At 37.4% G+C, this 25,672-nt stretch overlaps 1 protein-coding gene across 2 annotated transcripts in view; it reads right to left on the reverse strand.

Annotated features, from left to right (window-relative positions):
• The window catches only part of LRMDA (leucine rich melanocyte differentiation associated), a 700,798-nt gene that overhangs the window by 381,110 nt on the left and 294,016 nt on the right, over positions 1–25,672 (reverse strand). The gene's annotated exons all lie outside the window — the stretch shown is intronic.

The raw sequence follows: 25,672 nt of genomic DNA on the forward strand, positions 1-25,672 counted from the left end.
CACTGTATTCTGGTTCCTGAGCACGCTTCTTGAAGATATAATGAACTATTTCTTTCCAGAATAAAGTTCTCCACAACAAGCAAAAGAAATCTTTGGCTCATCCCTCTCTATCTGTTGTGATAAAACTTTCCAAAGGCAGAGACATGTTCTATCCATAAGCAAGAACTCTTGCTGCCCTCCAGCTAAATGTTTATATTAAGGAAAACAATTCTCTGTCAAGTTTTCCCTTGATAAGACACCAAAAAAGAATCTGGAAAAAAAAAAAAGAAGTCAAAGCAAAAAAAAATATCTTAATCTGCAAATGCAGAACAAACACAATCAGACTTTGCAAGATTTTTATGCAGGAAATCATTTTAAAATATGCCTCCTATTCTAAAATGACACTGCACAAGAAGCAATGGAACAGTTTCTCTCTTGTTCACTTTATACAACTTTGACACCATTTTCCCTTGCCCTGTGTGCAAACCTATAAGCCTCCCAAGCTCTGTATGTTGGTCACACTTTCTCCCTTCCCTGTTGCCCCTTCCCCCTGACCATAATGGACAGTTCCCTCCTAGATATTCCAAAAGACAAAGATGTGCCTGGCAAGTAGAAGAGGTCAAACATGAGCACAGCTATTTATTACATATACTGCAACCAGATGGAAGTAACTCATCCATCAAGGAACTCATCATCCTCATCACATTAGCTTTCTTATAAAAAGCCTCCTGCTCCTTCTCCAATCCACACAGTTCAGATTCCTCTCTACTGTGCGCTTTTAGAAAATGAACCCTTTCTAACCCCATCGCCATTTTCTCCTTAAATCATTGCTACCTATCACTCCATGGTTATTTTTAAACTTTACTTTTATCAATACTCATCCTGTAGCTCTGGGAGATATTAAAAGTGTACCAGGGCAACAAAGGGCGTTTCTGACACTTGCTCCCTCATTCATCAGCCCCTCATAGGCCCGTTGGTGACAATGAAAAGATTTCACAATACCATGCGGCAGAAACTCATTCTCCCACTCATCCATCATGCTCAACCTAGCAGCAGTTCTACTGACCTAATCTGTAATGCCTCGATGCTCGCTGGAGATTTCTTAAAGGCACCCTTCATTGTTAGTTACAAAGAATAAGCTTGTGCTATTAGATAAGGAGACTAAATGGTGCAAGAATTAATACAATACCATTTCGTCACCAAGTCCTGGGTTTAAAGACTGCAGTTAGAGTTGGTGTGGGGGATGTCTTTTTATCTGAATTTTGTTGAAGATCATACCAACAGGAGATGAAAGAAATTTTAAACTCACTTACAGGTGTAGATAGGCATTAAAGGATCAAGTGTGAGTCACTATCGCTAATTCATCACTTTTTGACAGTTACAGGCTAATAGGTGCCAGATATTCCACAATAAACCAAAAGCCACATTGGAGTCTGTTCTTCAGAAAACGACAGTCACAAGTAAGGAAGCCATAGCTGAATACTTTGATGGAACATACTTTTTTCCTAAAGGCAATAACCAGCACGTGTGCGAGCAGTTGATATAAAAACATGGGACACAATGAAAAACGTGGTACAGATTTTGTGAGAAGGGATGCAAGAGAGAGCTAGATGTATTATTTTATCACATTGGCATAGCCATAAAAGAATGACAACATAAATAGTAACTGATGAACATAAATAAGTAAATAGCAATAAATGATGAGTGAAAAAATGATTCAATAAGAGTTCAAAATTTATCGTGTCATTTCCTTTAAATGAGTTAACTATTATTTTTTGATGGTGCAATGGATCAGTCATTCACAAATAAGCAAACCTAACAGTGCAAGGTCTTTTGTACATTAGAATGCTATTCGTCTAAGATATTGTTAGTATGAGCTTTGCAAATAACTATACATAACTTTTAATTTATTTTTTAACCACAGATATAAACACATAGATAAATACTAATTTGTTACCCTGTCAGTTTCTTTCAGCTCTTTACCTGCTGTGAAGACTGTCCAGGTGCCTCAAAGACAAAAACCTCTTCATAGGCATCAGCCTATGGTTTGCATTACAGTCAAAGATGGAGGCCACAGTCATTCTAAGAGGCCAAACCCAGATTGTAAGAACAAGTCCCTGACCTACATAAATATCAGCACAGCATACAAAATTGTCAACAAATAGAAGTTTTAGATGCGTTTTACACACAGGAAACTGGGGCACAAGAAATCAAAAGATTTGTCAAAGATCACATGAAAGCCATACACAGTGGCAGAAATTTACCACAGGATAAATTTTAGGCCAGTTTTCTTATGCAAGAGTCCATCTTTATCTTCATCTTTACATACTAAGTAGAAAATATGAGGTCTGGATAAAAGAAGTGGTTGGTCATAATCCTCAAGTGTAAAGTACTAAACAAAAAGATCATACTTTATGCTTGTGAAATGCTTACAATGTACTTTACGCAATATATAGAGGACAAAGACTTTTTGTCTTTGACAAAGACAAAGCACAAGTTACTTTTCTCTGCTTGTTCTCTAAATGCTAGTGAGAACACAGAAGAGGAGAATGTATACCAGAATTTTTTTTTTAATAGACTACACCGTTCTGAGCGAAGTAAGCTTCTTTGGTTACTAGAAGAACAAGGAATCACGCCAAGACCTGCATTTCTTAGTAGACTGAAAGGCTGTGCTGTTTAGGTTAGCATACAATATTTATCTGCCCTGTTTAAAATCGGTGTACACTCAATAGTGAGCAGCAGTTCAACTCAAGATTGTAAAGTCATGGCAAAAAAACAAGCCAACAAAGAAGCAAAATGGGAGTAAACCACAAAAGTCAAATAGGTATAGTTTAATCTCCAATATTTTTAGAGATCAAGCACTATTGAGATCACTTTTTCTCCACATCCCTTAAACAGAATCAGGCCTTGCAAAGCACTGAGCACCTGCAACAAGCAAGATTACTTATCAGAAAATATTCTACATTTTACCTGTCTAAAATGCTCAACAGGGCATACTGTATCCAGCAATATGCAGGAAGGAGAATCCTCAAAACAATATCATTAGTGTAATTAGAGTACTAAATACACGCGTTGCACTACATAATTAGCTTTTGGAAGCTTACCGGAAATTCCAAGACTAGAGGGAAACATTAATTTCTTCCACAAGACCTCCAATAGCATTCACAACCATGACAGTTGCCATGCTGTTCACATTTCCTTTTAGCCAATAAACTCTATTCTAACGTCCAGGCATCACCTTGGGTTATCTTCTAATAGCAAGCCACCACAACTTTTCTAGATGTATGTACATTTTGGTACTTATAAAACTCTCTCAATCCTATTATGTGAATGTTTTATGCCATTTTTCTTCGAAGCATTGCAAATTCAGAATCTACCGAGCCTAAAACATTTACAGAAATAAGGACTGCTATATATTTTTTTGGCAACAGTAAAGAAATTACACCTTTAGAGAGACAGAGAGCTCCTTTCATAAATAACAGATTTATGGCGTGTTCTATTGAAAGCACTTCCCAGGAGAATGTTAGTCGGCATACTCTGCTATGTAATATCTTTAGCTGTATTAGCTTTTCCATAAGTAAGTTGGTATGCCTACCCACTTGGAGAGAAAAAAAAAAAAATTGCAAGCTTTTGTACCAACATTCATCCAATAGTTAAATAAGCAAGCAGTGACTTAAGAAGGATTTCAGGTAACCCAGCTCCCCGCAGAATATGACCCTGAAAAAATATTACTTGTAGATAGTGTATGTTAATCACTGATCCCTGGAAATCTCATCTGAAACATGTCTAATCAGTAATAACTAAACTGTCATGCTTTGAGATGACTACATTTCCCAGAATAGCTTAGACTGTTCCAAGGATCAAGATTCATTGTCTCTGTCCTGAACAATTAAGGTCAGGATTCTCCAACACTCAGGTTGGAGCTGCTTCTCTCCCCTATGTCAGAATTCTGGCACAAAGCTTCTCTGCATCCCGCAAGCAGAATGAGCAATTCTGAAGACACTTGACCCCCGTCTTAATAGTTGGAGCTCAGCAGGAGGCCAATCCATGGACAATTTTCCTGTCCTGACTTGATGAGCTTAAAATTTTATTAGAAGAAAGTAATATTACAGCTCAAATGAACTGATAGATGAGAGAAAGCCACTGCAACAAAGGCATACACACCGACCTATAATTTGGACATCACAAGTTATAATTAAAATGTAAAAAAATCTCCAATATAATGAACACATGGCTAATTTAACATGCTTATAAAACATGCAAGCTTTTTCTTAAATGATCTTTGATAAATTAAGGTATATTGACAATTGTATTTATAATACTGTAGGATTTTTTAAATGTATGTACTGGGGGCAGGAGGGGCATGGACTGTCATGGTGAGGATAGTATGGTTTTCTACACTGGGGGAAGGCAGAAGGATACTTTTTATAACCTCAAAAGGCAAAATCATATTTCAGAAAATGTTATTTAACACACTGATGTGATAAGGTTGAAATTCTCTGACCTAAGACAAGCTATTATTGCTAACTATTCCCTAAACCCCACCGCTGTGCATTGGGCTTGTTTATTTATTTATTTATCAGTCTTCCACTTTCCTAAATCCAGCTGCAGAGCATCTGATCTCTGATTTCCTCTTAATGGCTCTTCATGTTGAAGAATGATTGCTTAGAGAAATGAGTTTCAGTTTTGAACAGTATTTTATTAAAAATGAGTTGCAGCTGTAAATACTATGGGTACTTTGAAAATACTAGTATTTTCACAAACTAGCTTACAGATCTAATACAAAAAGGGAAAGCTTCTTATTCAAAGAAAATAAGCTGTAATAATTAATTGTGTGTATTTATATATTTATGCAGTGCATTACATCCCAAAGTACTTACAAAAAGTACAAATCTGCAAAGGATCACAGATATGCAAAACCACACACTAGGACTGCTTGATTTTTTGCCAGGTAAGTAAAATCTCTTAAGACAGACTTGACTGATGTACCACTCAGTGGATAAAAAATTGGCTGGATGGTCGCACTCAAAGAGTTACGGTCAAGGGCTCGATATCCAAGTAGACACCAGTGACGAGTGGTGTTCCTCAGGGATCGGTATTGGGACCAGTCTTGTTTAACATCTTTGTCGGCAACATGGACAGTGGGATTGAGTGCGCCCTCAGCAAGTTTGCTGACAACACCAAGCTGTGCGGTGTGGTCGACACGCTGGAGGGAAGGGATGCCATCCAGAGGGACCTTGACAGGCTTGAGAGCTGGGCCTGTGCGAACCGCATGAAGTTCAACAAGGCCAAGTGCAAGGTCCTGTATGTGGGTCGGGGCAATCCCAAGCACAAATACAGGCTGGGCGGAGAATAGATCGAGAGCAGCCCTGAGGAGAAGGACTTGGGGGTGATCGTTGATGAGAAGCTCAACATGAGCTGGCCACGTGTGCTTGCAGCCCAGAAGGCCAGACGTATCCTGGGCTGCATCAAAAGCAGCGTGGCCAGCAGGTCGAGGGAGGTGATTCTGCCCCTTTACTCCGCTCTCGTGAGACCCCACCTGGAGTACTGCATTCAGCTCTGGGGCCCCCAACATAAGAAGGACATGGAGCTGTTGGAGTGAGTCCAGAGGAGGGCCACGAAGATGATCAGAGGGCTGGAGCACCTCTCCTATGAAGACAGGCTGAGAGAGTTGGGGCTCTTCAGCCTGGAGAAGAGAAGGCTCCGGGGAGACCTTATAGCAGCCTCCAGTGCCTGAAGGGGGCCTACAGGAAAGCAGGAGAAGGGCTTTTTACAAGGGCAAGTAGGGGAGGGGGAACAGTTTTAAACTGAAAGAGGGTAGATTTAGATTAGATACTAGGAAGAAATTCTTTACTGTGAGGGTGGTGAGACACTGGAACAGGTTGCCCAGAGAAGTTGTGGCTGCCCCCTCCCTGGCAGTGTTTAAGGCCAGGTTGGATGAGGCTTTGAGCAGCCTGGTCTAGTGGAAAGGTGTCTCTGCCCGTGGCAGGGGGGTTGGAACTAGATGATCTTTAAGGTCCCTTACAACCGAAACCATTCTATGATTTTATGAGACAGAAATGAAAGGGCACAGGCTTGGCAAAGGGAAAAAAAAAAAGATGGAAGTACATTTGTGCCTAGATTGGCAAAATGAGTCTGAAACATTTTTAAGACTTTTAATACAGTATTCTGATCAACAGAGAAAAGCAAGCAACATCCACATGCTTTTCAGTTAAGAACACATGATGATACGGAGCACAAGCTCATTTACAACTGTCTGCAACTGAGATCACAACATCACTTAACATCTTCATAAAGTCCTGATAATATCGCTGTCTTACACCATACGAATTTTGATGTTAAAATGTTGCTCCTTATATTTCCTAATCATAACCTGCAGATTTCTTAACACCCTTTTCTGTAAAGTCAAGGCTCTTAAATACCATGAATCAAATGCCAAGGTATAAGAGAAAGTTATGAATCTTTTTAGTTACTTCAAAAAAATTGAAATACTTTTATCTAATACATTTACAACAAAATCCATCGTTTTGTGAACCTGCAGGACTAAAAGCTAAGAACCTTCCTGTACCAGAGTCCTATCGTAGGAAACATCACAGATTATAATGATGGTGAATTAAGGAACTCGCTTTCCAATTCCCCCAGTTGGCTTGGCAAAACCAATGGAAAACAAGAACATCTGACATCTTCCAGAGTTCCCTCTGAATTGTATTATAAATTGGCTGGATTTGAGAGGCCAACCGGAATTGTGCAACTAACTGCCTGAGGCAGTCTAGAAAATCTCACCTACAATTCAAATTACCATTACATTAACAAGAAAAAACACAATACTGCAGAGAAGTTGGTATCATTTTATTTGAACTGTAGCACACCTTGAGTCGTACCAGTATCCAAGATTAAGTGTACTGATTCAAACTGTATGTAAGGAGGTTTTTGCATAGTTTCACGTTGACAAAATGCAACGTTTATCCTAAGACAGAGATAAGGTTCATGAAACACTAATATTATTGTCTTTTATGAGATAGCCTACACATAAAACCTGAGATCAAAGTACCCAAACATTAAACCAAACAAACCGCTGAAATAAACACACTTGCTGCAGAAGCAATGCCAAACTTCAACCCAGATCGTTACAAATGCAAAGCATATAAGGGTGCTGTCAGAAAATAAGTAATATTGTGTTCGGGTACTGTACCGAACATGTTTGCTAGACAGGTATTTGCTGGGTATTCTTTTTTAATCTGACCTTAAAAAAAATGGCTGGAGAAAGCCATTTCAGAATTTTTCTTCAACACTTATCTCAAAAATGGCCCATTTGATTCGTGAACATCTCTAATGTATATCATCAGTGACTGAAGGAGTTTTTTTATATGATTTTTGACAATTTAACAAGTCCTCCTGACAAATTAAATGGTTGTGTTGACAACTTAACTGTACTGCCAATCAATATTTTCAATTACTTTCATTGTCATTCAGAAAAAATACAACACGAGGTCACACAGTGGTAAAACCAAGTAAAGAAAATAAAATGATGCAAAGTTGTGGGGGAGGGGGCAGTGGGAGGGGACTGAACTTTGAGGCACAACATGCAATTTAAACATTCTTTGTTTTTCAGGGGAAAGGTTAGGTGTTTCAGAATAACTTCTCTAATTTTAGATCTTGGTGACATCTCGCTGATAATACAACACAGTTTCTTTTCTTCCCACAAGCTATTTAAAAAGTCATTAAACTTGAGCTGCTGCCACATGGCACTTTCAGTGAAATCATCCTCTTTATTCCATCAATTCACATCATAACCTACATGTTCTTAACTACTAAACCAGCCCTATACAAGGTAGATAAATGCAACTCAAGAGAGCTACAGGTCAATTACAGAATTTTTAAGGCAGACTCTTAGGTCAGAGTCCTTCCCAGGTCCCAGAGACCAACACAGCTCTTTGCCAGGGAAAGAGTTGTGTTTTCAAACATTTGTACCACATTGAAGAAACACTTCCTGCGTGTTGGACTACAATGACAAACTCCTTATCACAGCTCTGTTAGGAAATTAATGCATAGTGGCAACCAGTTTACACAAAACCTGTAGTAATTCAGGGTTGGTATAAAAATAAACATTAACTAAACAACCACGAAATTCAAATTACTTCATGAATTTCCCTTTTCCTTACTACAACAAGAAAGTAAACTATATGGCTAATATTTCTCAAAACAAAAAAAAAAAAAGGGGAGATGGGGCCTCTGCACTTTTTTCCCCCCTCAGATGCTCTTATTTTCACAAGTGATCTTGCCAGGTGGAATCACATGGCCTGAACATGGCCCAACTTCCAAGACTTTCTACACCAGAGGCTGTCAGAGTGGAAAGCAGTGCTACCCTTTGAGGGCAGATGAAACTTGCTAACAAGGACCCGTGCTAGAGGACCCATGCTTCAGTAATGATCTGGGCCCTCTGAGTAATGATCTCAGTAGTAGAGCTGTAGCTGGTTACTCTGTGTTTTGAGGAATAATCAGGGAGTTTAATCCCAAATCTCTTTCCTCACAAGATACAAATATCAGATATAGGCATGAAAGCTAAATGCCAGCAGTTCCCATAATCTTAACGTTTTCTGACTCACCAATTTAAGATATGCAGAAGGAAATTTGCTCACACGTATAAGGGGAACCTGAGCTTTCGGTGAGCTGTGCACCCAAGGCTGCTGCAGGCTAGAATGGAGGAAACGAGACAGACAGAGGAAAGTATACATACAGGCGAACAGCCTAAAAAGAGAAGAAAAATGGAGATTTAAAAGCATGTGCAGGGAAATCAACTTTTGGAGGCAAAACAAAAAAAAAAAAAAAGCATGTGAGGATGAACGTTGGAAACTGAAGAGAAGCAATGAAAGTAGCAAGTAGATAAATGTTTGGAGGCTAGGTTATCAAAAAAAGAGAACAGGGAGAAAGGTATGAAGGTGAGTCCAGTTTTCATTTAATCCGAGCATAAACCTTTTTCAAGGGAAACACCCCAAAATCAATAGTCATTTTAAAATCGAAGTACTGCCTATATTACATATATTGTGTGAGACCAGGTAATCCTCTCTGCATGAGCCTAATACTGTTCTATTTTTGTCAGAATTCCTCTACTGAAAAAAGAGCTCCAATAGAGATATTTTCTAGTATCAGTCTACCTCCTCCTTGTTTAAACCATTCCAGAAGTTCAGGACTATCAAAAACCATTACCAGTAAGACAAGTAAGGTGATATTGCTGGTCACTCCCCATTTATAGATTTTATTCTTCTGCTATTAAAAACCAATTTATTTTTCACTGTCATATGGGGTAGGAAGACTGGGAGAAGCTTTTCAGGCAATTCTGTATCTCACAGTCCAGACCTATGAAATAAGCATGGGGAGACAGGAAGGATGTCTTTATCCCCACAAGAAATCTGGAAAAAGGCATATTGATATAGCGATTAAATATTGCAAACATTTATAGTATTCTTGGCAAAAATCCAGTGAAGCCTTTGCCAACAAAAAGCTGAAAATTAAGAAAGACGTCACAAAATATTGCCACTGACCATAATTTATGGTAACTCCTTTAAGTTCAGTTCTAGCATTTTAAGTGGATTTTAACATCTCTTCTGTATTAACTCCATATTTACTGCTTTATCTTAAGGTTTTTTCTATTCCATTCTAATTCTGAGACCCACTTTAATATTTTCACCATTTATATTTAACAAGTTATATGCACAGGAGATGCTTTCAGTTAGCAAAGGCAACCACTCACTGACTCCTCCCCTTCTTTTGACAACTGGTTAAAAAAAAAGATCATAAGTGCTGTGATCAAAAAAAAAGGATGCTACATCATCAAGTCTTCGACATTTGTAAGATGCGCTGTTTCTATTCAGGTCAATAAGCTTCCAAAGCCACCAATACATAGATATACTTTGGTGCAATAAAAAATAAAATTTGTCTTATGAAGAAGCAGTCTACAGAAGTTTACGTGAAAAGACTGACTTCTTGGGGCAGATTCCATTGCTTGTGTTGCTGCAAAACCAATGGATTCTGCACAGTTCTGTTAACCATCAGCAATTATCTTCCTGTCAAAGCTAAAGGTAACAAATTTCCCCATATCCACCAAGGCTATATCATCAACCGGACACCAGCATCATTTGACGGAAACTAAATCACGACACCAGCCAAGAGCTCTGACAGACAAATGTGCTGCCTCCAAAAATCTAGGCCTATCATTCAGAGGAGGAAAAAGGTTCTCTCAGCTGGTCTTTCTGAAGAGAGATTAAATGTTGTAGATTCTGTAAGTACAGTACCAAGCAAATCCTAAATATGAGCATTATTAATGGACTTCACTACTGGTCTTTTTAATCTTTTGCCAACATACACTCATCTATTTTACGTTGGTCTGTCTTGTTTCCTGATGGACATAAAAGGCAGGAACTGTGCAGTATCCTAGTCTTAATCAGAGACAGCAGCACAAGAACAATGTACCTCTACCTATCATATGGATAACATTTTAGCACTAGCTGTTCTTTTATAATGAAGACTATGTAATAAAAGATACATCTAACATATCCTGTCCTTAACAATAACATTCATTTCATGATACGCTACATAATGGGGATATCAGTTCTTAACCTGCTCAGTAACAAAGTACTGCATTATCACAATGCAACTGCAGTTTGGCTGGAATTTTCTGATAATCTGTGGCTGGAACTCGCATTTTTTTTCCCCAAAGGGACATACAGTACAGTAGATTAGCCTGTAACTGCAAAACTACAATTTGAGTATGGCTATCTTTAACCCATGTAATACTCAAGGTATAAAAAATGTGATGCTTTGTAAAGTGGAGCTATATATTGTTAAATACAAATCAAAGAACTTTCATTGACAAGTCAGTGAGATATTTTTCTTACAAGATCTGGTGTCACATTAAATGAAATCACAGACACAATTTATCTGGTGGAAGTTCCCGTGGAAAGCCTATGAGGGGGACTTGATGTCTGAGGGGATTGATAGTGCAGGAAAATGCCTTTCACCCCTAGGTCACTGGTTCAAATGCGGGCCAAGCTAGTTGTGTGACCTAAAGCTGTTCCTATTTGACAGCTGTTCGATGACCTATGCAAAATGAGCACATTCAGACCAGTATCTACCAGGCAGATGTCCATTCCACATGGAACATACAGCTGTAGCAGACATCAATTATCATCCTTGTTGGAAGCATCTGAAGAGCTTCCAGCAGCTTGAGGAACTGTATGGACACGGTTCCCAGAGGCGCTGACTCCAAGTAGGGGCTGCCATACATACACAGCCTGTTTTGGGAAACACACACACACACACTCTCACATCCTACATTGCATAAGGCTGGAAGCATTAGCCCTGAGAGATTGCTTTCCAGTAAAGCAAACGTGTCCATAAGATAACTTAAACTACAAATAAAACCCCCACAGAACACCTGGTGAAATCTGCTAATTAGATTTTAAACTCCAGATTATATTTACCACAAGTGTTTATAATTCACACATAGAAAAGAGTACATTAAAACAAAAAGTTCAGTTTAAAAGAGTACTTTTGGTTTCCTACTTTTTTTTTTAAAAAAAATTTTCAAGTATTCTGCCAAATTGGTAGATTTTATATAAAACAGAAGAACAGAAGGAGCAAGGCCGAGACCCAGAGTTAAGTGAGAAACAGTGCAATAAAAAGAGATGCAAAAGAGCACTTCAACTGTTTCATGCTGATTCCTTCTATTCTAAATATAAGACAACAAAGTTGGGGATTTTTCCCCTCTTTGGAAGATGGGGGTTCAATGCGAGTTCTACAGAGAGCTTAAACATAATTCAAAAGTTTCCATATTGAAACCCAAGTCCTGGTTGGCATAGCCTGAGGAAAGACATCCATTATTTTTCTCCTTTCCTTTTTGATCTCTCTCACATAAAAAGAAAAAAGTACTCTTTACTCTAAAATTAAGAGCACACCAAATATGGATATAGCAGCATGAAAGCTTCCAAAACTCCAAAAGTCTCCTTTTCTGTAAGTATAGACCTCACAGGATAAATAATGTACCAAACACTTTCTAAAGCCCAGGATCCAAAGATCCTCCTCCTAATTAAGCTTCATATGGGCTTCATATTAATTAGAACATGATGCAAGCATCATGCAAGCATATGAGACCAGGTACCAGTAATTTATTGAAAGTTCCTAATGATTTAAACTGATTAGTATAAGCAAGCTCTGATACTTGTATGAATCCATACTGCTGCACAAGTTTAGAAACAGAAAAGCTGGAAGCTATTCATCTGGAGAAATTAGGTATTTAACAGCTAGCTAATTCATTATCAAAGTATTCAAATCAAAGAAAAAGCTAACAAGGATAAGTGATGAAAATTCTTAGCCTGACTCTACTTTCAACCCCTCTGTGATACTTAAATTACCTATAAACAGGCTACTCTTATTCATTCTGTATCAAAATGATGATTGTGAAACACTACTGTCTAATTAGCATGCTTTATAATATGGAACAAAAAGTATTTAAATGAAATACGTAATTAAAGCACATGTCATGCTGAATCATCTTCATTTATATCACAATACACCAGTGCCATCACACTTGCTACAGGCTTTGAGCGCTACCGAGGGAGGACATATTTACCTACCAGCAGGAAATCTCATCCAAGATTGCTTCAAACCCTAGCTGTCCACATTTGTCTAAACTAATCCTATTAACATACTTGCCACTGTGCTTGTTCTGAAAGGACCCATATATGTAGTGTAAGACTACAGCCAGTACTTCGCCTCTTCTACGTACTGGGGGGGTGGGGGCAAGAGGAGAAAGGAAATAAAATGAAACTACCAAATTTTTCAGCCTGTCACAGCATAGTAACTGAAATACGTTTTTTTTCCTTTACAAATTAATATTTCTGTCACAAACCATTGAAAGAAGTTTATAATGCCAATAACACCTGAGAAATCAGTCACTACCATAGTTAATGACTGGTTTGGTAGATTGTTAACTGCCCTTAACTTCCCATGAGTGGTTAACTAACAAACCAGTCATTACCTACTTCACAGGGATTAGAGGTTAAACATAAACTTGATTACAAGATATAAATGTGAGTAATTTGAAATGTTATTGGTTATTACAAAAATATATGGTAATAATTTCCTCTTTAATGAAAGGAAGCATGTTTTTAGTGGTCCCTAGTTTCTTGTTGAGGCTTAGGAAAAGAGATCAGTGTATGATTAACGGCTACACTCTTATGACAGGCATCTGGGGCTAGGTGGCAAAAATGAATACTCATCACTTATCTGTGTCATAAAAATAGAAAAATAGCATTCTATCTGTACAATAAACACAGGGCTTGTAGTCTGTGTTCTTAATTTGCAGTTCAAAATGCTTGTGGCCAATAGATACAGATTTTGCATGCACATAGATAGGGGCAGAAGGATTAATCCTTTGCTTGCATTGTGTAAAAATCACAAATCTGGAGGATTCAAATATACACAACTACTAGTCCAGAAGAATCCTTCCAGTGCAGTGGTATAATTACTTGCAGAAAACTGGAATAAACTTCCACTTTCAAGAGAAATCTCACGTGGTAAAATGTATGATTAAAACAGAAAAATAATAAATATCTTCAATACAGATGTTTCTATTTGAAATAACGAAGTGATTAGCTTAAAAATCGTTGGGAACTTGTGAATTTTCCAACACTTTTTTGCATCTTCAGAACGTTCTTTTACAGCAATGTTATTTGTAATATATTACTGTGCTGCTTATATTTCTGTGATGCATCTTGTATTCTTAACCCCCTACCTCTCAGCTCTTTCTCCAAAAATTTGAAGATGTTCCCCAAACATAAACAAAACAAATGCATGCAAAAAATATATTCCTGTGTTACTGGATAATGTGAAAATTGTTTTCAAAAGCACGATAAAAAAATTTCATGGAGTACATTAACTATTTCACACAATTTTACTAAATAGCCTTGTCTATATCGCACTCTACAGCCATCTCTGGATAGAGTATAGGGACCAAGTCATAAAGTCAATGGATCTCTGGCCTTGTCCTGAAATAGGTAGCAGAGTCCAAGGACACAAATGAAATGGGTGTCCTTGAAAGTGTCCATGAAATGGACAACTATGAGCCTGCCAGGGAGAGACACACAGCTTTTATTCCAGCAGGGCAAATGGTGGGATGATGGGAAGCATGCAAGACTGCTTCTTCTCTCTGCCTTCCCTTTGAAAGTTTGGTCTTGCAAGGGACAGGATGGAAAACTTAAGTCATGGCTTACCTGCATCAAGGGAAAAAGCATTTGTTTTCCAATACTGCATAGGGTGTAAGAGGAATATTGGAGTCTGCACAAACGGAGAACTTTGGGGGCCGGTTTATGTTTCTTTGCATTACTCAGACATCTGGACTTCTAGAAAGAGTGAGGTTATTCAGTAGCTGAAGTCAGGACAGAGTAGATGTTTAAAGCTTCCCAGAGCACTGCAAGGCACCAAGGAAACTACTTATTAATTAGTGTGTATATATATATATTAAACTAAATGGTAATAAAAGAATACTGTAAAATGGGCAGAACCAGTCACCAAGATTAATCAAAATATCCATCCATTTCTGTCCCAGAACTGATGCCTGTCCAAATGATTAGCAAGTTAATTAAAACAGGTAAATCTTAGCCTTAAAGCTTACCGAGTTTGGAACATAGATCACAGAATGAGCTCCAGAAACAGCAAAAAGCTTCAAGAAGAAACAAAGTCTAAGTGTCCATAAGATCTGGATGTAAACACTAAGAATATGCCAGCTACTCACTGTGCTTTGCAGTGGCAGTGCAAACTGAAGAAACAATATTGTACAATGTTGGGCTGAGAGTCATCTGGATTTCCAGATATTATCAGAATGCCTTAAATCATTTGCAAGTGCTAAAAAGAACTAAATGAAAAGTGGGTACAGGAAAACAGTATTCTACACTTATCCTAGTAAGCTCAGCATGGAAAATAACATAACCATCTATGTTCTACACTAATTAAAGAGTTTGAACAGCCGCTTGCACAAAATCTCACGTACATCTTTTGTGGTAGTCAGACAACGAAGTGGAGTGGGACAATAGCCAGGGTAAGTAAACATAGAAAGTTCTAAATGAAAAGAAAGGCTTGCAAACCTCAGCTTAATGGAAGATGATAAACCACATATCACATCATGAAAATCTAAAAGTGGATTGAGAAAAAATTACACAACACTGAATGATTGTTTGTCATCACAATTATTCGTGTCCTCCTTTAGAATTAAATACAAAATTGAAGTTACAAAGGGAACTGCTGCTGGCATGTTGGGCTTGAAGGTTCACAGATTTTGTTATGTGTAAACATAAGCAATTAGAAGTATATTATAGCTGGGGGGCGAATCAAAGCTATATAGTTTATTCAAAGACTACCACTCAGAAAGAAAAAGCATTGCTTCTTAAATAGAAAAGGTTGACGTCTGCAAAAAAGCAACTTCCCTTAGCCTGCAGCTTTGATGTTATAGCCCACTGTCAGTCAGCTTCTAATCTGAGGGTCAATCACCTGTAGTTCAATTTGACATATAGCAACCCACAAATTATTAAAAAAAAAAAAATAGCATTTTCTTTTAGGAAAACTATATTCCTCAAGAATGGTAGACAAAAGCAGTTGAATAGTAAAAGAAAGAAAACAGACCAATTCTATTTCAAACTTTGATACACTTACTTTCATGGTTTCTTTCCTCATGGTTTCTTTCCTCATTAAGAGTCTCTTGTAACATTGGGAAATTATCTCATACTGAAAATTGACCATTACTATAGCCACCTTCTTTTCTCAAGGCCCCAGTTTGTTTAATATTGTATAAAAATATATTTAATGATATTATAAGCAGTGCTGAATTCCTTCCAACAGATGTCTGAGCCCCAGGGGAAAACATGGTTTCAATAATGTTCTGTGTAGTCTTACTGAAAATATACTGGTGCTTTCTGCACTTGCAATTAAAATGTTTTCAACACAGAGAGGGTTCAGCTCTATGTGTAACATACCAATATACACTAAATAGTATTAAGTATTGCATATACAGGCCACCAGCTTCACAGCTCCGTTTCAGCAATAATGTTCAGCATTTTTGTGTTATGATTATTATACAATAAAGACATGAATTTCTCATTATGCTATTGGCACAGATATGATAGCATTTATACAGATTCTTAAACCTATCAGCCAACTACTTTAAATCACTGGGAACTGCTGCTGGCTTGTGATCAGTTGAAGAAGAATTGTGCAATGAAACAGTGGGTGCTGGTTCTCACCTTCTGCAGGAAAATCCTTCAAAACACAAAGCCTTCAATGACAACATCTTCTAAAGCTGCATAGAAACTTCAGATAGGCTCACGTGGAAAAATTTACAGGACCATTCAAAGCCAGATACCAGGCAGTAGGAACCCTCACATCCAGCCTTACTCAGTCCAAGTGGGGTCCCCCCAATACTCTCACACTCCTGTAGCACAGATGCACACATCCCAGTCTGTCTAGCTCCCCTTTAGTAGCTGCCAAGCTTGAGCAGTGACAGTATGCTACCTACAAAGAAAGAAGAGGAAAAAAAATATCCAAATTGTGAACACTTCCCTGATGTCCCTTCATGTCCTTTCAGCTAGCACAGCACAGAGGACTAGGCACAAGGGGTTGCCCTGCCACTCTCTTAACTGATTCAGTTGAGAATCTGTTACTCTGGCAATACAGCAAACACAACATGATTAGTAATCAAAAGCAAGTGTAAGTGAAATAGAAGAGGTCATGTGGGAGAGAATATAGGTAAAATTGGTAGGAATGGAGAAAAAGTCCACTCCTATGGACAAAAGGCACAGGCCTTTACCGAAGAGAGCTCCTGCCAGAATGTCTGTCACACTGCAGGGTATTCCCCAAAAGACAGGTTGAGGTAGTAGCAAACCTCAAGGTCAATGCCTCCCATCCAAGAAACAAAGCAGCAGCAATTGTATATGTTAATGCACTACTCTTCTACCTTACTAGGCCTCCCTTTTCACACAGCCTAGCAGAGATCCTCAATAAATTTTCTATAAAGCTCCTACTGGCCTTAAAGTCATCAATAACCACAGATACCATAGAAGACACAAGCATGCTCCAGTGGATAGAGCACAGGACTAGAAGATGGCAGGAGAAGGATCTCTTCCTGTGTCTGCTACTGACTTCTAATTCCCCCTTTCTCTGCCCCCAGCATGCACTTACCTGCAGCTCATCAGGACAGGGACTTGTCAGGATGGTACATCACTAGTTTGAACCCCCATACTACTATTGGTACCCTCCCCCTCACATTCTACCAGAAGTCTATCCTTCATACAGCATTTTAGCAGACTCACTCTATACGGACAGATAACCTCAAATGAGGTAAACCAGAAAGCAAGGGTGGAAGCAGAGGCATTTAACTACATATGAATTTAGAGTCAAACATCAATTTTTTAGCACACTGTAATTTTGTAAACTACTTAATGATTGAGAGTTTTCTCTAGAAGAAATCTGAATTTAGAGTCAAAAGTACACTGAAGTTTCAGATGCAGAATGTGAGCTTTTATTAAAATAAGCCTTTGAAACTGTCTCAACCTATGTATTTTCTAGCAGCTAATATAAATTAGAAACAAGAAAATACAAGTTAAACAAATCTTCAATAAATATTGTCAAGAATATTTTCAAGTGTTGTGAAACCTGTCCTTTTTTGGGGGTGGGGGGGGGGGCGGGGGAAGGGGTGGAGGAGAAGGGGATATATAGGAGGGAAAGGATTAAGTGCATACAATGTACTTGAAATGTATCCAGAGCATTTTTAAAGCTGAAAATAAAGGCTTTTGAGAGATACATTTTGGGGACTGAAAGGAGAATTGATACAGAAAGCTAACCTGGCATGATTTTAGGGGATATATCTAAAAAGCCTAATCATTGGTAATTCACAATTTGTGAGCCTGGTGGGATTTCATGCAGAGCACTAGCCTCAGTAAGGTAATTGGTGCTATTGAAACAACACTGGCTCAGCAGCATGCTGCTTTCTTCCTCGCCTCTGAGCACAGGAAGGATCAATATTTGTTAGGATTGCTTCTTGTTCCAACAATGTAAGATTTACAATACTTGCTAGGATTCTCACTTTGTCTTCACACAACTCATCAGTGGAACCCAATTACTAACCTCAGACAAACAACATTAACATGAGCCTCTATGCTTCTTTATTGCCCTTCATCCAAGTCTCATTTCAGGGTCTTCAGGCAGTGCCACTATAACAGATACTACACTTTAAAGTGTGCTCCAAGGAATAAATTTTCAGTCTTTCATTACTCGTACCTTGATTTACTTCATATCATCTTGCCGCTATAGACAAAGATAACACACTGTAAATTACAGCCATCCTGTCTTGTAGTTTCAGAAGTGGGGGGAAGGCAGGGAGTGATGCTTTTGCGCTACAATTAGCACTGGGCACCAGCGCTTCACCGCTATCATCACTAGTGACTGAAACTTGTTTTATCAAAGATGCAATTTATATTATTTCATATAAACTCATTTCCTAAATTGCTTTATATTTATTTTGCACTCTGACAAATGAGAAACTCTACAGTAAGAGAAAAATACATATTTTTATATTGTTTATTGCATTAACTTAGGATAGGTAATCTCATTTAACTTTACTCATGGGGCTATTTCTGCAAATTTTTCAGTCCTGATGTTTTAATAACACAGTGGCCACAGACAGTTTGCTGTTCATTATGTTCTCCTTCAAGCTCAATACACAGAAGCAAAACCCCAATCTGTATAATTCTGTTTCAAATGTTTTAACTATTAGTGCACAGCTGGCAACAGAAGGCTTGGAAAACAGTCATTGGAAAAATTCCTTCAAGTTAGCTGTTGCAGTACCCCCTTATTTGTCCTACAATTTCCTCCATCCTCCATCCTATTCCAGTGGCTGATAACTAAGAACATTAGTTTTATGCGACTTGTCAAGCTCAAATGAAAAGAGAGCTAACTTTAATGACACTGCAATTAATCGCCCCAATAGACAGACAGCTAAAAGACAAGATATTGACTTCATTAAGGATAATGTATTATGTCATTAAGTTGGTAGGGTCACCTTGTGTATCATATATGCTTGCTAATATATTGGCATTTTCCTCAAATAAGATAAATTCAGATATGAGTGATAAAGCTGATTAGAAAATGTTTAATCCAAAGAGGCTAGTTTCCTTACATTCCACTTTGCAGCCGCAGGTATAAGTGGACTAGTAAAAACCCATTATAGATCCAGGTTTACCTCACATAACAGGTCCTAGCAATTTATAACCTTTCTTGGGTGGGTTATTTGGGGGGGCGGGGGGGGGTGTTTGGTTGGTTGGTTTGGGTTTTGGTGTGTCTTTTTTCTGCCACTCAAGCTCAGGTATTATTTGCCCAGACTGTATTTCAGATTTGTTTTTAAATGTATAATCTTCCTCAGTACATGTAAGGCTAAAATGACCACTGCATGCTAAAATAGTACTTGTGTGTGAGGGCTTAACCCTTTCCAAGTCAGGAGTTTGAAATGAGTTAAATTTGAAAGAATTACTACAATAATGAGCTATTATAAAGCTGATCATTCCTTCTAATTAAGCAACTTCTCGTTTTAGCCCCATCTAAATGCAGTTTTGTTGGGTGGAGAATTTTTTTTTTTTTAAATCAATATCATGGAACATTTGCCAAGTAAGATACATCTGAAAGCAATTCGTGCCACTTAATACCACACAAATAAAACAGGTTTTGATATTCACTGCCTTCCTACTCATTTCCATAAGATATGCTGGGTAGGCACGTTTCTCTCACCAATGCTATTTTCTCAGGTTTCCAAGTAAAGAGACCTGCTCATTTCATTACACTAGTGACTATCTGAATATTGCAATTTTGTAAATTACTTAATAATGTAATGTAAATGTAATGTATTAGAAAAAAACCTGCTTTATACACATGGTCTGCCTATTCCACTAACTGCTTCAATAAGCTGAAAAACAAAAATAAATGGGGCACTGTTTATTTTAAAACCTCTTCACTACAAGATTATGCTGTGTTTAGATTTACATTTCTTAGAGTTCTCAGATGCCAGACTTATTTATTCAGCTCTGACCTAAAAGTCCATCTAAATCTTTTATAATCTTCTTTACTATCATACTTCAATTATTTTTTTAAATAAGTTATATAGTATGCATAAGACCAGGGTGAAAAAAATCTACAGATCTGCTTTACTCGATGAGCAACAAAGTGATATTTTAAAATGAACATGACTGTTTGCCTGTTGCTATTAATTTATTTCAGCAGTTCCTCAAGAAAAAAAAATTATACTCTGGAGGATAAGTCTGTCAATGGTCAGTTCGCCTCAACACTACTGTAGGCAACATGCACGACCTCGTTGAAAAGAACAAACTCTAATTAGCATCACCTACAAATCCTCTTTCCAAACCATACCTTTTAACCTGTACCCCATCTTTTCCAATATTTTCATTAAGGTTGTCAAAAGCAGAAGTTTGGGAACCTTTCCTTGTGACCTTGGCATTTCTTCCCAGGCTTAACGTATTGGCATTTTTTCCTCTGACTGCATCGCTTCTCATTTGTCATGATTATTGTTGAATTTTTCAACTGTCATTCCCGAACGTAAATCAATGGTTGTCGACTTCCCCTTTGTCATATCTGCACTGCCAACAGCCTTTCCCTTCTAAATGAAGCTTCCTCCCTTTCCATCCATTAAAAAAGGCCTGTCTTTTGGAGAAGTCAATCCTTTGTTAGGTCACTCCATTTATCATTCTTCCAATCAGTACCTGACACACTTATTCAGCCAGGTCTTCAACCACACAATCATTGTTCATTTTGGGAGTGGGGGAGAAGGAGAGAGAGGAGGGGGTACTTTATTTATGCATGGTGTTTTTCACCATCCATCTTGACCAGTTTTATATTTTTTCAATGCCCTTGTATCTTTAGGGTCCTTATTTGCTTGAAGGAAACACCAAATTCAGAAGAAAAGAACAACCCACGCCCACAGGGGAAAGCGGGGGGAGCATGCCAAGAAAACATTTTGCTGTATTAGAATTAAGAGAACTTAGATGCAAGAGAAGAATCTAACATAACAAATTCAGTTCTGTTACAAAGGGGCTCTAAAAAAAAAAAAATCATCACTTCTGTGCTAAAATAAAAACTAACTGGAACAGAAATAGTAATGGATTGCATGACCTTTTTGACAAGGTTTAAGTCATATAAAGTTATATTACAATAAAACTAGTTTCTAAGCAGAATATTGGTTCATAGTGACTTACAGAAGCCTTCAGGACATGACTTGTTCAATAAAGAAAAGGAAGTTAGTATCTGTTATTTATGCGGCTACAGTCACGTTTGGTTGAACAAATTCACAGAGCTTCGATCCCCTCTACTAATATTTCAAACAGGCCCGCAAACGACATTATTAAGGTGCTTTTGTCATTGCTGGATATTAGGTAAAAATGCCTGAAGTTTATTAGAGCTACCTACAAAAGCAACTAGTAGCAACTAGCTTTTCCACAATAATAGCTTCTTATTATTGTTTCCTGTCTCAGGTTAGAGATGAGGCAATATCTAACACCCAGCCATCAGGCATGCCCACCCCCAGATATTTAGGGGCATAACAAGATAGGAAATCTCTACACCAAATTTCTAAGAGATACCCTTCACTACAGTAAATTAGGCCAGAAGTCCTGATCCCAAACTGCTCCTATTATAAAAGCACTGCCCCGTATCATGTGCAGCTCTAGCCCTTTCCTATTAAATAACACAAATGAGGGAAGAGTGCATTGCATATCACGCAAGAGTGATTTCTCCCAGAAAGTAAAATGGAAAGATGAAAACTCCTACTACTGTTCCTTCTCCACGTGACAGAACGCTTTATACTAGCTCACATACCTAAGTTTGGCTAAAACCCTAAGCAGGAATAATTAGCAAGAGGAGCACTTACAGGCTGGAGAAACCTAGACTGCAAGTACAACTGATACAGGTTCAAGTGTTGTGCAGACTTCCTTTCACGAACATTCAGCACATCTGTTAATCTAATCCTTTACCACAGCTAGAAATAGCCAGTTTAGTTCTATCTTCTCTCATTCTTTATTTCTAATATGTGAAAATCTAAATTCAGGCAAACTAAGCAGCAACTATTCTAAAATCTTACTATGTGGAGGTCTGCTGGAAAACCTTCAAAATCCTGCTGCCTTCTAGACCACCATAAGTGGGGCGCTTTTTTTTTATAGTGTCTGGCTCCCTACCAAAGCCATAAAAGACACAGAAATCAAGTTAACACATCTTTTGCTGCAATATCACATGCTACCATTTTGTGCACGTTTTCTCTACAAAGACTGATACATTTGACCAATTCTCACAATACTGGGACACACACACACACATATATATATATGGACATATATACTTGGACATGGTATATTTGGTGAAGTAAAAGAAAGTAAAATACAGATAAGCTTTAGAAATGAGAGAAGAGAGGTGTGGCCTTTGAGATGTGTGATTTAAATTTCTTCCTATATCACAGATTTTAATTTGACCTGGAGTCACTCAAACAGGAAGCCTGATCTTCTACTTCCTATTTGTACATAATTACATATCCCATAGGGTATTACAGAAATAAATTTTCCAATATTATTTTGATGGAAGTCGTATGAGGACCTTGGGTGGGCAGATCAGCAGTAAAGCATAATGAAATGGAAGGACAGGGCACTTTCAACACCAGAAAATTGATTCCTTGCATGATAGGAGTTACCTGTTCCAAGGTGCAAGTTTTACTCAATGGAATTTATATGGAAGAAAGAATTTTGCCTAGAAAGAAGCAATATTCTCACAAAGGATAAGAACAAATATGCAACATTTCTATCAAAATTACATACATCATGGTTTCTCAGAGTCCAGTTTAACCAAAAATTTTTGCATTCAAGCTTTATAGGTGAGCACATAGGATTGGTTGAATACCTTAGGATACGCTGGTTAATAATACGCAAGCACCATATATGATCAGTGTTATGGGACAAACTCAATCCCTGTTGGGTTTGGGTACAACATTACAAAAGATAATCCAGTATTTGCTCCTCTTTCTTTAAGGCCCAACACATTTTTATGTATAACCTTGCTGCAGGGAGGCAAAAGTAATTTCAACAGTTCCCACTGTACTTTAAAACTTTGCAATATTGAATCATCATACAATTTTGGAAGGCAATATCCAAGTTACCAAAATACAGCCATCTAAATACCAGCATTTATATTTCTCATTAAATCCATTTTACTAAACAGATAGCTACTAGCACTATATATGGTGCTCCAAACTTGAGATGTCAACTAATTTGATTTATTCTTCTCTTCATTGCCCTTATCTCTTGCTTAATAAGACATTTTATTCAGATACTCCTGAGGTAACAAAGGCAAAAGCTTTGCTGCTGTATATCATAGAAGTTTTATTTATTTATTTAAGCTGTATAAAGTAAGGGGTCATTTCCTTGTGAAAAGGATAAAATACAGCTAATGCTGTTTTAAATCATATCATCTAATCCCATTCTTGTCCAAGCAATAGATTACAGATAACAGCAGCAATCTTCCTAAAGTGTAAAAAACCAGTGACCCTTCTGGAACCACAAAGTGACACAACGAGGTGTTATTTGCAAACCAAAAGAGCGATTAATACACAAAACACTGTATTGCAAGCAACAGTACAGATTTTTTGAATGTATAAGGAGTAAGGAAAAACAAGCAGAGGTTGCAGTTCTAGCTCTAACATCACCATTTTGTGACTAGCAAATACAGCACATTTTATTGCATTCGTTCATTTCTAGTTAGGACTTTTACTGACTAAAGAAGGGGACAAAGAAAGTATCTTATTTGGCAGGCAAATGCTGCTATTCATACTCTGAAGGAATGTTCTTTTTTTCCATTTTGTCCAAGCAGAGAGCTTTATCATTCATGCATTTGCTTACACTATGTATATTGTAATGTATTCATATGCACTGGTAACAGACACTATAGGAAAATTGCCTGGATAAAGAAATACAATCTGTAAGATCATTTCCCATTTAGAAGCTCACAAAGTATCTAGATGTAAAAGGCAGGGATTACTGTAATTTCCTCATTTATTTAGTTTTGCAACTTTACATTAGGTGCTAATGTGAGAAAGGAGAAGCGAAGATTCTTATTTGATTTTTTTTTCATTATGTAATTTGAAATTGAACCCATAAAAAAACAAAATGCCTTTAGGTCCAGCATTGAGAATCCATAGCAGCTGGTGCCATCATATAACCCCAAAGCATACATGTTCAATGTTTAATACATTTCTAAAAGATAGCAACGAGCATGTTGATTTTCAAATGCAAACAATGTTATCTTTCAATATACTTTTTAAAAAAAAAGTTTAAAATGCCTAGCAACACACTAGATTTTTCCTCCATGCTAATATATTCTCGATTTTCTGCTGTTGTTTCAACAAAGTACTAGTAATATTATGCTTACAACATTTTAACTGGATGCCTTCTACTTCAGGATGTAATACATGTTTGGACACATGATATTCAGACCAACAGAAAGAGTAAGTATGCTATGAGAGCAACCAATTACATGGATTTTTAGTCTCTGTATTATAATCATGACTTAATTATTTTCTATTAATTAGATAATATGTATTTGTAGATGGAAAATGGATTCTCCCATTCAACACACTGTAATAGAAATAAAACATGAATGCATGTATGGACTGAAGCATTAATAAGTCCTTACTTGAATTAGCCTGTCATCATAACTGAGAAGTAAGCCAAAATCTGGAACTGTTTATGACCAAAAACTCTGACATTTGTTTCCTTTTCACCTGCACGTGAAAACTGCTAACTTGCATTTTATTTCAAACACAGTGTTAGTAGCATTCAGAACAAATTCTGTGAAGCAACACCCAGAAACTTAATTGCATTTAATATCTTCGATCACAGTTATAAACTGAGTTAAATCCTGAAAAATGTTGAAATCTACCTAACAATATTTTCTTGCAGGTTTCATTTTGCTCAGTATTCTTCAAGATCTAGTTGTATTCCAGAACTTCTTTAACATGCAGCGTGCATTTTCTGCATGTCTGTGCACAAGTTGTATCTTGCTTTTTATTTGCATTTTTCTGTTGGACGCTATTTCTTCAGAAAAGTTAAGGCAACACACTGAAAAAGTATAGTATGGACTGTGTTACTAATGCTCTTCTTATACAGCAGCTACATAGCACAGTGCCTTTTAATGTGTTAACCTATATCAAATATATATCATATATATAAAGAATTTTTAATTTTTATATTTTACTTTTTTTCATTTCTCCTTAAAATATATTTGTAACACATGATTACAGCAAATTTTATTTGAAAAATACTGATTTTATTTTAAAAACTTGTACTACCTCAGGGTTTTTTCCTACAATTTTTAAGATATAAATAAGTTTTCCAGCATCTGTGGAAAACTTTTAAAATCAATAGGTGCTGCTATTTGTGTGGCACTGCACTAGTACCAGTCATAAATTGTAATAATGTATAGCTGAATTAATCTCTGTATTTAAAAAATTTTAAGGAAAAATTGTTTGGTTAGGTTGGTAATCAGATTTATAAGCTAATACCTTATGAACGGCTGAAGAGAGATCTCCGAGACAATTGATCTTGGT

The sequence above is a fragment of the Nyctibius grandis genome, chromosome 4, assembly GCF_013368605.1.
Source record: "Nyctibius grandis isolate bNycGra1 chromosome 4, bNycGra1.pri, whole genome shotgun sequence".
In the NCBI taxonomy this organism is placed as follows: Eukaryota; Metazoa; Chordata; class Aves; order Nyctibiiformes; family Nyctibiidae; genus Nyctibius; species Nyctibius grandis.